Here is a 15,469-nt window from a genome sequence, read left to right on the forward strand (position 1 = left end):
GCGAAGGTTACTAATTTCACCTTCCTTATTAATCCTGCTAAATTCCAAATTTTTCCAAAAAATCGGACACATTTTAGAAATTTTTATTTTTAAAGATTTAATAGTTTTGGCAATTCAAAAAATAAATTCATAAATTAGTTAATTATTGGATTGCGACTTTGAAATTTGCGAAGGTTACTAGTTTCACCTTTCTAATTAATCCTGTCAAATTACAAAATTTTACAAAAAACAGAACGAATTTTCATTTTTAAACAACTAAAAGTTTTGATAAATTCGAAAAATAAATTCGTAAATTGGTTAATTGCTGGACTATAATTTTAAAATTTGCAGAAGTTACTAACTTGCTCTTTCTTACTAAACCTGCCAAATTGCAAAATTTTACGAAAAACAGGACGGATTTTAGAAATTTTCACTTTCAGTTTCTCAATTCAAAAAATACATTTGTAAATTGGTTAATTGTTGAACTATAACTTTGAAATTTGCGGAGGTTACTAATTTCACCTTCCTTATTAATCCTGCCAAATTGCAAAATTTTACAAAACACGGGACCGATTTTAATAATTTTCATTTTTAAGGAACTAAGGCAGTTCGAAAAATAAATTCGTAAATTCGTTAATTGATGAACTATAACTTTGAAATTTGCAGACGTCACTAATTTTACTTTCCTTATTAATTCTGGCAAATTCCAAAATTTTCGAAAAAACGGGACGGACTTTAGCAATTTTCAATTCTGAGGAACTAAAAGTTTTGGAAATTCGAAAAATAAATTCGTAAATTGTTAATAGTTAGACTATAATTTTAAAATTTGCGGAGGTTACAAATTACGCCTTCTTTACTAATCCTGCCAAATTGCAAAATTTTACAAAAAACGGGACGGATTTTAAAAATTATGATTTTTGAGGATCCAAAAGTTTGCGAAACAAAAAATTCCTAAATTCGTTAATTGTTGGACTATAACTTTGAAATTTGCAAAGGTTACTAACTTGATCCTCCTTATTAATCATGCTAAATTGCAAAATTTTACAAAAAACAAGACGGATTTTAGAAATTTTCATTTCTGAGCAACAAGTTTTGGTAGTTCAAAAAATAAATTCGTAAAGTCGTTAATTGTTAAACCATAACTAATTTTTCCTTTCTTATTAATTCTGCTAAATTCCAAAATTTTCCAAAAAACGGGACAAATTTTAGCAATTCTCAATTCTGAGGAACCAAAAGTTTTGGAAATTCGAAAAATAAGTTCGTAAATTGGTTAATAGTTGGACTATAACTGTGAAATTTGCAAAGGTTACTAATTCCTCCTTCCTTATTAATCCTGCAAAATTTTACAAAAAACAGAACGGATTTTAGAAATTTTCATTTTTAAAGATCCAAAAGTTTTCGCAATTCGAAACAAAAAATTCGTAAATTCGTTAATTGTTAGACTATAACTTTGAAATTTGCGGAAGCTACAAATTTCACCTTCCTTATTAATCCTACCAAATTGCAAAATTGAACAAAAAAAGGAACAAATTTTATAAATTTTCATTTATGAGAAACTAAAAGGTTTAGCAATTCAAAAAATTAATTCGTAAATTCGTTAATTGTTGAACTATAACTTTGAAATTTGGAGAGGTTACTAATTTCACCTTGTTTATGAATCCTGTAAAATTGCAAATTTTTACAAAAAGCGGAACGAATTTTAAAAATTTTCATTTCTGAGAAACTAAAAGTTTTACATTCGTAAAATAAGACGAAAAAATATATAATTTGAGAACTTCGAAATCCAAAGACTCTGAACGCATCAAAAAATTTAAAAGTATTAAAAAAAATCGAAAAATTTATACATTTTCGTGCACGTTTTCCCCTTTTTCGCGCGACCAACCCCAGCGCCATTTATTTCCCTTATCTATCCCTAGAATTTACTTCCGTTTTGTGTTCTCTTTCTTCATGTCGCATCGAAAATAACAATTAATTCAGATGTCAGTTGTGACATGTAATACCACCCCTTTATGTCCCGATAACTTTTTTTAACAACCTCATAAAACTATTGAGCTAGTAGTAATTGCTAAATCGTGACAGATAACTTGTACGACGTCGGGGGCGGCATGTTATGAAGACTTCCAGCGTTTAAAATACGAGCGACTTTTTAATGGCCCATTACGTGCTCGTTTGATCTAAAACAGAGAGAGGCGGTGATGGGGGTGGTAATTACAAAATCACGCATCTCCACAAAGTGTCCAAACCGACAATTTCGAGTTAACAGCTCAAAGTCGGTGTGAATTAAAACATTGAGATTGAAATTGTGAAAGGGAAACTTCCGAAGAATCGATGTCTTTTAAACTGGAATCAGTGTCTCAAACTTTGGATAAACTTGCAGCTACAAAGCTGAAGATTTTAAATCAATCTTTGGAGTTGTGGAAACGTGAATAATGGAGAACGATCGAGCGAGAATATTCGAGACTAATTTTCTCGTGACGAGAATGAGGAATTGTCAAGAAGAAGACGCTGTCAAGATGTTTGAATATGGAGACAAAACGTGAAAAGTTTCTAAAATAAACACCAGAACTAGAGAATGACATCGTGATAGGCGACATGGATTTATATCGCCCATAAAGTCGGGTTTAAAGCAGTAAAAATTTAAAAATTACTTAAGGCGTGTTCAAAGGTTTAAAGTTTATAAATCGACTTGGAAATTTTGATCGGATTTAAGCTTCTCGAAGAGAAAATAATGAAGCTTTAAGGTTTCAAATTGGGCCGACAAGTTTTACGATCAAAGCTCAATCCAGAGATTTCACTAAAACGTATCAAGTTTACATGTAACGCATTGAGTAATTCTAAGTGAATTTTTTTGGTGTTCAATTTCAACCGAGCTTTAGTCTCTTTGAGAACAAAAGACTTTTATAAATGATTTCAGTGGTAAAACATTTTTAAACACTTATAAATTGTAATGAAGGGACTTACCCTCTCCTTTAAGGTTTCAAACGAGAGAAAAAAGTCTCAAGCTACATAAACCTGAAAGAATAAAATACACAATTAGAGATGAATAACGGACGAATTCATAAATGATATCCATAGGCCCGGTTCACAGAAGTTAATTGGGATTTAATATTTGATGCCAATCAAATGTTCGCATTAATTTCAATTAAATTATTGCGGGAACAATATTGCGGTGTTTAGTTTGTACAATAAAGAAGTCAACGAATCCAAAAAAGCACAAGGATTACAAAAAACAAAGACAAAAAAATCTGGGAAATCTGCAGGATCAGAAAAATCTCGGCAATCTGAAGAAGAAAATTAAAGGCGCAAAAATCCAAGAATTTTGGAATCTGAGTGATCAGAGAGGATCGAAAGAATCAAGATTAAAAAATGCTTTAGCAATCCTATTTACAATTTTTTTTATTTGACTATCTATGATTTATGCGTTGTCATAATTAAAATAAAATCAGAGGATTAAAATGAGTCAGTTTTATTAATTTCAATGCTCCTGCCAAAGTACGTAATTATACAAAAAACGGAGCTGATTTTAGAAATTTTAATTAATTTTTAGGGAATTAAAAGTTTTGGCAATTCGCAAAATAAATTCGTAAATTTGTTAATTAATGAACTATAACTTTGAAATCTGTTAGGTTACTAATTTCACCGTCCATACTAATCCTGCCAAATCACAAAATTGTACAAAAAACGGAACTGATTTTAGAAATTTTCATTTTAGAAAAACTAAAATTTTTAGAAATTTGTTAAATAAATTCGTAAATTAGTTAATTGTTGGACAATCACTTTTTGCAATTTGCGGAGGTTACTGACTTCAATTTGCTTATTAAGGCTGCCAAATTTCAAAATTGTACAAAAAACGAGACAGATTTTAGAAAATTTCATTTTTGAGAAACTAGAAGTTTTGGCAATTCGCAAAATAAATTAGTAAATTGGCTAATTGATAGACTATAACTTTGAAATTTGCGGAGGTTACTAATTTAACCTTATTAATTCTGTCAAATTTCAAAATGGTACAAAAAACGAAACAGATTTTAGAAATTTTCATTTTTGAGAAACTAAAAGTTTTTTCAGTTCGCAAAATAAATTCGTAAATTGGTTAATTGTTGGACTATAACTTTAAAAATCGCGGAAGTTACTAATCTGACTTTCCTTATTAATCCTACTAAATTGCAAATTTTTACATAAAACGAGACGGATTTTAAAAATTTTCATTTCGGAGAAACTAAAAGTTTTGGCAATTCGCCAAATAAATTCGTAAATTGGTTAATTGTTGAACTATAACTTTGAAATTTGCAGAGGTTACTAATTTGATTCTCTTTATTAATCCTGCCAAATTGCAAAATTTTACAAAAAGCGGAACGGATTTTACAAATTTTCATTCCTGAGGAACTAAAAGTTTTGGCAATTTGTAAAATAAATTCGTAAATTGGTTAATTAGTGGATTCTACCTTTGAAATTCGCGAAGGTTACTAATTCTATCTTCTTTAATAATTCTGCCAAATTTCAAAATTGTACAAAAAACGGGACATATTTTAGAAATTTTAAATTTTGAGAAACTAATCATTTTAGAAATTTGTTAAATAAATTAGTAAATTGGTTAACTGTTGAACTATAACTTTGCAATTTGGAGAGGTTACTAGCTTCACATTGCTTATTAATACTGCCAAATTGCAAAATTGTACAAAAGACGAGACAGATTTTACAAAATTTAATTTTTGAGGAAGTAAAATTTTTGGAAATTTGTCAAATAAATTCGTAAATCAGTTGTTTGTTAAACTATAACTTTGAAATTTGCGGAGGTTACCAATATTACCTTTCTTATTAAACCTCTTAATATTCAAAATTTTACATAAAACGAAATAGATTTTAGAAATTTTAATCTTATACTCCTATTATATTTCTTCAAACTTAAAACAGTCATTAATAACAAATATTTTTCATTTTTCTATTGTTCTATTGTTGGATTTACGACTTAAGACCAATAAAATTTTGATGTTTACCAAACATAATATTGCATGTACAATTTTTACAACTCACAACATTTTCAGCACGAATTCGTTACTTCACAATCAACAAAAAACGACTTTATCTACTTACACGTGTCTTCTAGGGAGCATAATGCATTCAAACAGATAACAGATCTTGCATATAATTCATCTCGGCCGACGCCTCGTCTGATAATTTCACGATTGGTGGCATGATAATAATTACGTCCTTATTACATAAATAACTATTGTATAATTAAATTAAATCTGTTTGCGTGGGAAAAATAAATTTAATAGAAAAAACAAGCAAACAGCTGTATGTACATATTTGCATTTTGAAGCCTTAAAAGGCAGCCCCGCTTTCTTTATCTCCCAAACTTTTCCAAAACACTTCCGCTCCAGATTTTCCCTCATCTCAAATCTGTAATTAACAGAAGCGATTAACTTTGCAGAGCCCATAGAAGAGGCAATCTGGAATTTTTTCTCGAAGAAAACGAAAGTAGAATTAATTGTATCATCTCGCTTAATTACTACTCTTTCATGCCTACAAACTTCATTGTGTTCTGCATAATAAGTTCGTTTTATTCCGAGGCAGATGGTTATCGGTTAGCTAAAATCCCAACAAAGAACTGTCATATAACAACGTTAAAGTCGCCTTTTGTGTAAATATGGTAATAAGACGAGACAATACTTTGCGCGGTGCACACATAAAAAGAAAAACTAATTTAGAAGTGTTTCTCCCGCTTCTTAGTTTCGACTCGAAACTTAACCGTCCCGGACGTCTCCACAATTAATTACAAACTTCCATTGGAAATTGTACTTCGTACCTGTGTTCTTCCGGGGGGAACAATGAAGAATCAGAATTTACGCGTTGTGTTGGCAGGGAAAGTCCCAAAGTTAGGTTGGCAGCACTGCACTAAAACCCCCGTTCAGTGGCTTCAATGTGATGAGTGCGCCAAAAAGAAAAATTAACTCATTGATCCCTTGCAATGCAAATTAGTTTAAGAGTTTTATGACTCAAAACACACTCAAACATTCGTTTAAGTGAGGAGCAGCTCTGCGTGGAAGCTTCTTGGAAAGTTGGAACAGAAGCAGCAATAAATACAATTCGCTTGCGAGAGCTCCTAGGGGGCCTCCGGGGGGCCAATTCAAGACTAGCGTATGTTTATATTCATTTTATTACCCACTCGACACTAAGTGGGGTGGCCATCAAACTTTGGCAATTTAGAAGCAAGTTTCACCGTTCTGTAACCGCTAATTTATTCCACGGACGCCCGAAACGCTTTTCCAGGGCCGCACCTCGACGGATTATACGTACAAATGGGTTAGAAATGGATATGTTTATGTGGCCTTAAATAGGAAAACTCCAACGAGGGAAAGAGTAATGAAGACGGAATTGTAATCGAATTAATGGACAATGCGAGAACGCGCGCCTCCAAAAGTCAATATTTAAACGTGCGACTTTCATAACTATCAAATCGAAAAGACTCGAGAAGGTAATTTGCCAAGAACGTGTGGGTGGAAGTTATTGAAAACGGTTTCAATGACAGTGTGTGATGTTTTCAAAGTTGACTTTCAGGGTTTCAATATTCATGCGAAAAACTGCTGTGCTTGAGCTAATAATGGAATAACTTCGTCTCGGGAAGCTTTACAACGCTCTAAACAAATCCAGAAACCTGACCCGAGCTAACGAGAAGTCATGCAGCGATTTTTGTTGGGAAATACAAAGGCAAATACAGTTGCAGTTTCAAGAGAGTTTCAATGCAATATTTGATGCGGATATTTCTAAAAAAAAGCAGAAAGTTGCGGTCTGCGTACATGTTCCAGATAATTCCTTATCTACTCATTTTACGTTTTGCAGGTCTGGTCGCTATTCATCATTGCGCATTATCTGCCCACATCTTGCTGACCAAATTTCGCTGTTTTTGTTCTTATTTTCGATTCGAAAGGGCGCCATGTCGGGACAAATGCGTGTCAGCGTCTATAAACTCTATTCGATTTTAAGGAAAAAAATTGGTTTATAGATTTTTAGTTGCTCTCGTTCCCAAAATTTTGCGCCTTTCAATTTGCTATTTTGGAGTTTCTAAGATTCCCTAATTTTATTTTCAGTGTTAGATTTTTCAATTCGCATGTTTTATACATTTTTAGGCTGATACTTTTTATTCTGAGAATTTAGATGTAGGTAGGGAAATTGGCAACTGCAACACTAAAAAAAGCGAAAATTTCAGGGAATTTTAGAGAAAATAAAGATCCAAAGACGACTCTTAAAACTACAAAAAAAATCTAAATGGCTGTAAAATTAAAACTAACAGGACTGATTTATACAGATCTTAAAAATCTGAAGAAATAGGAAATAATAAAATAAATATTAATTAGGTGAAACTGAAAGATTTCAAAAACTCTGGAAAAAAAATCAGAAGAATTAGAAGACTCTCAGAAGTTCAAAGATCTAATAACAACATAAAAATTTCCGATTCGGGAATCAAAACAAAATTAAAAAAAAATAATACAAAAGTCTCAAGAGGCTTCAGAATCTTGACAATCTAAGAAATAAAAAAATTCAAAGAACCAAAGCGTCTGCAGCTTCAAGGATATTTTTGAACTGAAAGAAATAAAAAAGAATGCCCAAAGAAGTTAAGACAAGCAAATAACAAACATAAATGAATATCTAAAGAATCGAAAGCATTGACAGAAAAAATAAAAAAGAGGCATTCAAAGTGTAATTTTAAATGACCAAAAAATTTTAAAAATCCGAGGAAATAAACAAATCTAGAAAAAATCCAAAGGATGCGATGAATTAAAATATAACATTTAAGAAGATCCACAAAAACTTAAAATCTAAAATTGTAATGAATGGATTTGGAGGATGAATATGCAAGGAAAATCCTCGGAAAAATCTAAATAACATAAGAATTAAAGAAGTCAAAGATTCAAAAACATCAAAAAAACGAGTTTTAGAAATACAGAGTGTCCGGAAAGTGACGCACCATCTTGTTGAAAGGGGATAATTGTGTGGTCCCCCAGAGTACCAAAAAAATGTTAAAAAAAATTCCAGACTCTCTGTTTTCGCAGGAAGAGCAAAAGAAAATTAGGAAAATGGCAACATTGCAGAACTGTACCCCCCTATAATTTAAATTTCCAGTATTCAAAGCCATAGTAACGTTGCTGTTGTATTGTTGGCGTTAGTCAGGTCAACATTTTTCAAGTCTAAAAAATAAATTCGTAAATTAGTTATTTGTAAAACTATAACTTTGAAATTTGCGGAGGTTACTAGTTTTACCTTCCTTATTAATCCTGCCAAATTGCACAATTGTACACAAGACGGGTCAGATTTTAGAAATTTTCATTTTTGAAGGACCAAAATTTTGAGCAGTTAGAAAAATAAATTCGTAAATTGATTATTTGTAGAACTATAACTTTGAAGTTTGCGAAACTTACTAATTTCACCTTCCTTATTAATTCAGCAAAATTCCACAATTGTACAAAAAAACGGGTCAGATTTTAGAAATTTTTATATTTAAGAAACCAAAAGTTTAGACAATTCGAAAAATAAATTCGTAAATTGATTATTTGCAGAACTATAACTTTGAAATTAGCGGAAGGGTTACTAGTTTCACCCTACCTTTTAATCATGCCAAATTGCAAAATTTTACAAAAAACGAAACAGATTTTAAAAATTTTCATTTCTGAGGAGGCAGAAGTTATGACAATTCAAAAAAAATCCAAAACTCGTTAATTGTTGAACTAGAACTTTGAAATTCGGGGAGGTTACTAATTCTACCTTGCTTATTAATCCTGCCAAATTACAAAATTTTACAAAAAACGGGATAGATTTTAAAAATTTTCATTTTTCAGGAACCAAAAGTTTTGGCAATTCAAAAAATAAATTCTTAAATTGGTTATTTGTAGAACTAAAACCTTGAAATTTGCGGAGGTTACTAATTTTACTTTGCTTATTAATCCTCCTAAAGTTCAAAATTGTACAAGAACGAAATAGATTTTTAAACAAAAAACGAGACATATTTTAGAGCAACTAAAACTTCTGGAAAACTGCTAAACAAATATTCAAATATTTGAAAGAACTATATAGTGAAATTTCACGACATTTTAAGAATCTTCACAAATAGGCAAAGAAAACTTCACAAATAGACAAAGATGTGCGCACTCGTAGAAAAAGCATAGTTTAAACTCGCACGGACCGTTCATTTCCCACTCGTGCGAAGCCGCACTCAAAAACATGGCATTTTAAATAGAAGATGTAACAGAAAATGTGAAATTCAAACTTTCATTGTGTTTGAGGTGGCCCACTCCATTCCAAAATAACATGTTTTCATTGTTCTAAAGTGGCGAGCAATACTGTTAAGCAGTTATTATAACGAAATTTAATAATAATGCCTCATTACGCGTGAAAAACAACACATTTGTTGTGTTTTAATAAAACGATTAACATCACAAATTACGATATGTATATGTCCTGTAGAACATTAATATCGCGACAATAAACTTGAATGAGCGTGAAATCGAAAAACATGTTTTTAAGATCCAATATTTAATTGGCTGAAAATTACTATCAATCAATCAAATCAGCGAGTTTAGAAAAAGAAGCTGGCGATTTTGTTGTGGCAGAAACAACCCCCTGCCCCCTCGAGCCAGTTATTAAAATTCTTTCCGCATTGTCGCAATTTCAACCCCCGCCCTTAAATGAAAGTTTATATTTTCCGTGCGATTCTTTCTAGAACCAAAATTTCTCGCTCGCAAATAAAGAAAACTCGCCTGTTTTTTCGCGATCCAACCTTAAAATTTGCAATTTAAATTAGGTTAATTACAACATGCCTCTCCACTTAGGCCTCGATTACGTGACTGTTTTTCGCTCAAATTTAGATCGGAGGTTAGCCGCCGACGGAAATAGTTAGCAATAAATTATCCAATCGGACGGTGCATTAGAAAATTGCGAAAACGCAGCGACACGAAGAACGCGTTAATTAAGGGAAATCAGCTCTGTTTGTTTTTCAGTCTTCGTGACCGACACCTTCACCTTCTGACCGCTGCAGCTATTAGTAAGCCAACGGCGATGCTGCCGTCGAAAGTCGTTGAATCGATAGGAATGTGAGACGGTCTTATGTACACGTGGTTCTTTTTACCTGTCACGATGGAAACGGACAATTATCCGGTGAGACGACCCTGGATTATTGGCCCGGATCTGTCATCCAAAGGGATGGGACAAATCCGAGAAGACAAAGACACGGAGACGTGGAGAGAATCATAACAAAGCTTGATAGAAAAAAGGGAAATCTCATCGATTGGAATGGGGAAACCGCGATGAAATTCTGGACCTGTTGCGGTGAGGGAAAAAGTGATTGGGAATTTTTTTCCTGATCTTGATGAGCCATTGCGGTCACTTATGTAAGAAGAGTTATACAAGTTGGTTAGCATAACTTGAACTAGTTTTTCGTGATTTGATTATAATGTGATTATGACGTGACTATTAGTACAGCAAACGACATTCCTAAACGCGAACGTTTTAGTAAATGCGATAAGGACTTTATGTAGCCAGAGTAAAAAGTTTTTACGCCCAAATCAAATCCCATTTTTACAATGACGTTCTCTATAATGAAATGAGAGTTACCCACCGATTTCCTGCGTTCAACAAGCTCCAATTAATTAAGACCAGCAGTTCCGCTATGCTACAAAATGGTCTAATAATGTGACTAATACGACGACCGAGGTTCCCACGACTCTTTCTTTGCCTATTATACAATCTACAGGGTGAATAATAAAATAATCGAGACTCCTCGCTTAGTAATTTCCCTCGATCCTTCGGATCTCGGGAAATAATAACACTCGAGCCTAAAAAATCTCTTCTTTCCCTTGGTACATAATTAATTAAATTCACCGATTGAAGTCGGCTTCGTCACAACGCAGCCTGTCAAATTTGACGAGTGTTTAATGACAGTAACAAATGTCATAAACACGTGATTGAGTGCGAACTTTTACGGAGTTAATGAGAAAAGCTGCTTCTAATTTAAATTCCAATTTGAATATCAGAGAGTTCGTTCGGATGACATGTACTAAGATAGCAGAATTATTCGAATTTTGTTCGCTTTTTCGCTTCAATTAACTGAAATTTATCCGTGAACTGATACTGATAAGGTTTAGAATATTTGAATAAAATCAACGTTCGAAGTAATTACCGCATACTTTCGTGCAAGGACAAGACGTACAAATTACAGAAAATTAGATTAATTCAAGTTTCTAGTCATTGTTCCGATTACATTGTTTACAGAACTCTGACAATGACCTCCGGAGGGACTTTTTGATAACTAGTGCCATCGATAAACATTGTTTTCAAAAATGTAGGTGCTTCAATAGAAAAACAGACATGTTATTATGCTGATTACCTACGTAGATTTAAGTTTGGTTATCTCCAACCTGCGCCAAGTTCTGCTTAATTAAAATCTGAATCCTGACAGTTTCCGTGTCTTAATCTTGAGAAAAAAAGTTCCTAATCCTCCAACTTTCCAAGAAAAACTGTAACTAACCGGTTTATGGGATAACAATATTTTGGTGTTTTCATGTTTACAGGTTTTTACATCGACAAATATCGTAAAGTTGTGGCAACCTTGACATTAAGATCAAATATACAGTGTGATCAATTTTATTACTGTGGGCGATGAAATTGACTTTCGAATTTGGGTTTCAAAATTTTAAAGCAATAAACAATAGTTTTAGGAAATTTCATTTTAAAAATAGACCACACTTTATATTTAATTCCGTAACTTTGGCATTTTTAATCCAAATCCACTAAAATTTAAAGGTTTTACTACTTTAGACTTGTTTATAAACTGTGTAAAATATAAAAATTTTAGAACAATAAACAAAATTATTAGAAATTTTTATTTGAAAACCAATTGAGGTTACAGGTCTGTTATTGTACACATAATGTCATTCTAAGTGTCATTTTTCAATTGTTTGTCAGTGTTGCCAAATTATGAAACAAAGTCATGGCCTCTCTAATTACTTTTAAAATGATTGCACCGTTAATTAGAAATAAAACTCAACTAAGAAGAAAAATACAAGAATTTATAAACTTTGCAAAAAGTCAATAAAAATCATTCAAGAATGTGTCAACTTGGATGCTTTTGAAGAAAAATTCGAAATAAAAGCGGCAATAGGTATAGAAAATAGTGTCTAAAACTTGCAGCTCGTACGTTCAACCAGTCGTGTTAGAATATAGCCCATTTTGCAGCTTGTTTTAAAACATATCGTTAGTCAATTTCGTAAGTTTAGAAGTTCAAAATAAAAAACTTCTAAAAGAGCTTAAACGGAACTCCAGGGATTTAAAAAGCCCAAGAAATAAAACTTAAAATTTTTGTAGAATTTATAAATTTATTGAATCATAGAAAAGTCATAAAACTCGTTAATTATAAGTTTTAAAAATCGACGAAACAGACGTCAAAATAAAATCGGAAGAATTCGAAATAATTAAGAGAATACAAAAAATTAAAAAAATATAAATTTTGAATTTCACATTGAAAAGTATTTAGACGAATGCAATTTTACATTGCCGTCCGTAAATAAATAAAAAACTAAACTAAAATCACCAAGTAGAAGCCAAGAAAAGTAAAAAACAAAGAGAAATTGAAGACAATAAGTATCAAATTATTATTGCGACGAAAGAAAAATTCAAAGAGCGTAAATACGCAAAAACCAAAGTAAAAATCTGAAAAAAAAAGTAAAATTAGACAAAGCAGAATTCAAAAACCCAGGCGAAACAAACAAAAAATCAAATAGAGAATGTGAAAAAACTAAGAAATTCATCGAATGTGAAGTCAAAAGTCCCCAACCTAAAAAAAATCCAATCCATTTTAGAAACTGAGCAATCCAAAAAAAAAAATACAAAAATCCAATTGTGAAATCTCAAGAACTTCGTTTTAAAGATTTAAAATCTGAAAACAGAAAATTATTTTTTTAGACAACAAAATGAAAAAAAAAAGAGGACACGATCAAATTTGATGAATTTCTAATAAATCGTGGGCTCTAAATTCGAAAATCAATATAAAATAAGTCCAATACGTTTTAAAGTGTCAAAAATTATACAGTTTCTGTTGTAAGCACACTGTTGTAAGATAAAAGCACATAATAAAATTTAGATAAAATGGTATCATTTGTACTACATTTCGAAATAAATTTAATAATGAAAATGTCATAGATGGCGCTAGAGACACTATAGTCTAAAAAAATCTAATGTGAAGTATGTATGTGACACCTCATTTAAAAGGAAATTTAATTTTGTATTTAAAACACATATTTTCTTAATTCTGATTATGTATACAGGTGTCCTTGAAAAAATTCAGTTGTTTCTTTGATAATTCTGGTACATACTACCAAATAATAGCCCATGATACATCCTTAGAAAGAATTTTCGAAAATGAGAAAATAAAAAATTATTGTAAGTAATTTTTTACTTATTTGCAATGACTTTTTAAGATCAGAATAAACGCTAAATCCCTAAACGTAAACTTGAGACAGGTACAAACACTATTTTTAGACGTTTCGTTCCTCCGGCGCAAGAAATTGTCAAAAGATAACTTGCACATGTCCCAAAAAAAGGTGTCGGTATCAAGTTTTGCTTATTGGCCCTTTAAACTTCAGAAAATCTCTCGAATCTCACTAAATCTGTCAACAAATCACCACATTGTCAATTCCAAGAAGTGTCAATCTCAGAATAATGATTGTTTGCTGTATCGATTGTGGCACAGCCTATTGTTACCAGCCCTGAAATTATAATTACCTAATAAATCTTTAATTGAGGTTCATCCATCAGTCCCTAAATCCCTAAACAGGACTCATTTATTATTGACAAGTCAAACAGTGCGCGAATCCCGCCGTTGATCTTTTGTTGTGATTTCAACAAATGACCGATTTTATGAAAAACCCCTTTCTTTGCTCGGTCAACTATTAGAGTAATTAGACAATTTAATTAGCGGAATGAGCACGGGTAAAAGAAAAGGCGGCCGTGATTTCGAAAACGTCACTTTTGTGAGAGTTTGGGGGTGATTATCAACCCCCACGTCGCTTATTTAACTATGGGGGTAATTTTGGGAACTTACCATCGGGTTTTATCCACAACGTCCAACAAAACACACCACAAACACGCCAGGAAACGGCAGCGGCACTAACCTCCAACGCACCGCGTCGCAACTGACTTCGGCGTGTTGACAACCGGCTGATAATTCCATGAATGCACTCACGCCCCTCCACATGGACGTGGAGCATGCGTGGACTTACCCCAAATATGGATTTTTCTTATTTATAAAGGTAATTTATTCAGGTGAGATGGGTATTATGCTTTGTTTGCGAGGTTTGGGGATGGTTTTTAATTGAGGCGATTGCGGGGGAGGAGTTGTGGGCGAAATCTTGACCGATGGATTATCTGGTAGTGTCAATGGTCGCGGCGCGTATGCCGCATTCCACGGGGATTCGACCGGACAAGCCGAAATTAATAACGGACAAATGGAGTAAATGAACGCCATAAGTAGTTTATGAATTGAAATCGGAATTTATGGGGCTTCACGGCAAATCTAGAGTTAACTACCGTGCAAATGGACTGGTGGAAATCTTAATTTTTGACGCGCGATTGAAGTCAATCAACAAACATTTTTGATATGGTTTTATCGGGTTTATGTGGGATTGAGTGATAAAATATGGTCCCAAACTGAAGGAACCATTTTGAAATTTAGAAGCAGAAGTGGATGTAGACCGTTCGGTTTCCCTTAATTTCGGATAAGCGAGGTGCTACTGGATCTGGAAATTTGGATTTTATAGGTTCTCTTCATGTTCACTCAAGACTCTCTTTCCCTGACTTGTCCAATTTCGACTATCCAAAAATTTCCACCACTTTTTATTGAATTACGGAATTTTTCAGCCAAAAACACTAAAATTTAGAGATTTTACTACTTTAGACTTGTTTATAAAAAACTTTTAGAAATTTTAGAACAATAAACAGAATTTTTAGAAATTTTCATTTTGAAGACGAACCAAAAAATTACCACTTTCTATAATCTTCCGTAACTTTAGCATTTTTTATCCAAAAACACTAAAATTTGAAGGTTTTACTACTTTAGTTTTGTTTATAAACTGTCTAAAATTTCAACTATTTAGAACAACAAACAAACTTTGTAGAAATTTTCATTTTGAAGACGAACCAAACATTTCTACCACTTTCTATTAAATTTCGTAACTTTGACATTTTTGATCCAAAAACATTAAAATTTTGAAGTTTTACTACTTTAGATTTGTTTATTAACTTTGTAAAATTTTAAAATTTTAGAACAATAAACCAAATTTTTTGAAATTTTTATATTGAATTCCGTAACTTTGGCAGTTTTCTTCCAAAAACATTAAAATTTGGAGGTTTTACTACTTTAATCTTGTTTATAAACTGTGTAAAATTGCAAAACTTTAAAACAATAAACAATTTTTTTAGAAATTTTTATTTTCAAGACGAACCA

General features: G+C 32.2%; 1 long non-coding RNA gene across 2 annotated transcripts in view; it reads right to left on the reverse strand.

Moving 5' to 3' along the window:
* Positions 1–14,342, reverse strand: part of LOC148171077 (uncharacterized) — a 55,231-nt gene extending 40,889 nt beyond the window's left edge. The window contains exons 1-2 of one of the 2 annotated variants that reach the window (XR_015770476.1): positions 14,069–14,331; positions 2,941–2,991 (exon numbers count right to left, since the gene is read on the reverse strand). This is a non-coding gene — a long non-coding RNA (uncharacterized LOC148171077). Of the gene's footprint in view, positions 1–2,940; positions 2,992–14,068 lie in introns of both variants that reach the window. The other variant, XR_015770475.1, reaches the window with a different exon arrangement.
* Positions 14,343–15,469: the final 1,127 nt, after the last annotated feature.

This window comes from Gnatocerus cornutus, chromosome 7 (assembly GCF_029298725.1).
Source record: "Gnatocerus cornutus isolate USDA-ARS CGAHR chromosome 7, icGnaCorn1.1, whole genome shotgun sequence".
Classification (NCBI taxonomy): domain Eukaryota; kingdom Metazoa; phylum Arthropoda; class Insecta; order Coleoptera; family Tenebrionidae; genus Gnatocerus; species Gnatocerus cornutus.